Source organism: Atta cephalotes, assembly GCF_000143395.1.
Source record: "Atta cephalotes unplaced genomic scaffold scaffold00044, whole genome shotgun sequence".
NCBI lineage: Eukaryota > Metazoa > Arthropoda > Insecta > Hymenoptera > Formicidae > Atta > Atta cephalotes.
This window is the reverse complement of record NW_012130108.1, coordinates 1,679,358-1,681,309: the sequence shown is the minus strand read 5'-3', so window position 1 is coordinate 1,681,309 and position 1,952 is coordinate 1,679,358. Positions and strand designations below refer to the sequence as shown.

General features: G+C 31.5%; 1 protein-coding gene across 1 annotated transcript in view; it reads left to right on the top strand.

Annotated features, from left to right (window-relative positions):
• Positions 1 to 1,952, top strand: part of LOC105622406 (patronin) — a 65,894-nt gene that overhangs the window by 21,029 nt on the left and 42,913 nt on the right. The gene's annotated exons all lie outside the window — the stretch shown is intronic.

Genomic DNA, 1,952 nt, shown 5'->3' with positions numbered 1-1,952 from the left:
TATATATATATATATATATATATATATATAAAATAAAAAATGTAATTATAAAATTTTTTGGGTGTTTTGAGCATTTCATCAATTTACGTATAATTTTTGTATTATCTATCTATATTTAAGAATAATTGGTTTTGCGATTATTTCGGACACTAACAATTAATTACCAACCATTAATTAATTAACAATTAATTACCAATGGATCTCACGGCAACGATTTATCAGTAATCTATTGATCCCGATAATCGAAAAATATCGAAAGCTGCACAATTTTTAAGCCGTGAATTTTCTCGCATGGAGCAGAAAGGAAGAAATTAAAGCAATATTTCGATGTTGCCTTGAAATCACGATGCCCGTAGCTTTTGGGTCGTTAAACTCCGTAATTAACGAAGTGGACATGCTCAGACGGTCCTCGCTTTAAACGATCATTGCCTTCAACAAAGAAATAGATGAACGAGAATCATAGATAAGATCGGCTGGGATTTCCGGTCGTGTGTTCACTTGCCTCACAATTCTAATTCTTCTTTCCTTCCACATCCTGATTATCCTTCCGGAATTACTCAACGAGCAGCATTTGTAATCCTTTTTTCTTGAGACTATGAAATGTTTTCCGTCGAAGTCAGTGAGTTCTAAATTTTCCTTTGTTAAATGTCTTCTTTTTTACGCGACTGTAAAGAATATCATTATATCATACGTGAAGATTTTTCGCTTCTCATGTGAAAACATGAAAATTATTAACCCTGGAATACTATTGTGAATTTTCAGCCATGCATTTTTTGAATTTAATAAATTAATAATTTTTGTTATTACAATTTTAATAGTAGTTTAAAATAATAATACTTAGTAAAACTGTTTAACATTGAATTAATTTTTTTTACGTTAAAATAATATTAGTTTAGTTATTCTAACATCTTGCAACTATATCTTCTAATAAGAGTTACGAAATAATTCCAATTTTGATTAATGATTTTTCAGTAAAATATTATAATACGACTAGTATATTATCACAATTATTTTTACTGAAATATAATATTACTTTGTAATTCTTGTTAGATAGTCTCTCTATACGATGTACAAGGTAGAAAAAGTGTAAAAAGATTCTTAATTATTAAGAAAATTTTTATATAAAAGAATATTAATATGAGAAAAATACGAGTAGCATTCCACAGTCACGATCTATGTCATTTACTATAGTCGAATCTGTATCTTTTAATGCGACTTTCCTCGAGCTTCACGCTCTTTTACTGTAACTCAAGAGAATATCGTTTAATTGCTTTTATTGTATGAGTTCGAATGTCTTCATGAATAGTGTTGAGACTGAAAGGATTAATCGGTGCAAAAGCATAGATCGATTGGAGCGCTGTCGCTTTTGTAAACGAACTGCCTTGTTTCTTTGATATCGTTACATCAAGAATTGCTGCAACGCTGCGGCGTTACATCGCGAAATCGCAGATGTAAGCCGGTCGTTCGACAATCTTGCCGGCGGAGGAAAGTAGAAAGTCGTACATGTTTACAGATCATACACGTTAATCAGACGTGAAACGCAGGTGCACTCGGCTCGCACACGGGAAGTCGATCGTTTCGAACGAAGTCCTCGTTAACGGGTCTTCCATTAATTCTTCGATTCCGCGAAAACATTCTCCACTGTAATTCGAGCGTAACGTGTATTAGATTCAGAAGAAATCGAGATCTTCAACATCAGTCTGCTTTTTCTTTTCATAGTAGATGAAGGGATGGTTTTTTCACCTTCATATAAACTATGTGATAATTTATCTAATGACAAAAGAAAAAGAGAGAAGATAAGAGCGAGAGCGAGTAAGCTGAAATTTATTGAAAAGTGGAACAAGTCAGTTTAAATTTTAAAACTAATCTAACAATTATATATATATATATATATATATATAATAGATAATTGTGATAGACGACGAAAGTAAAATTTTAATTTTACTTTAGTC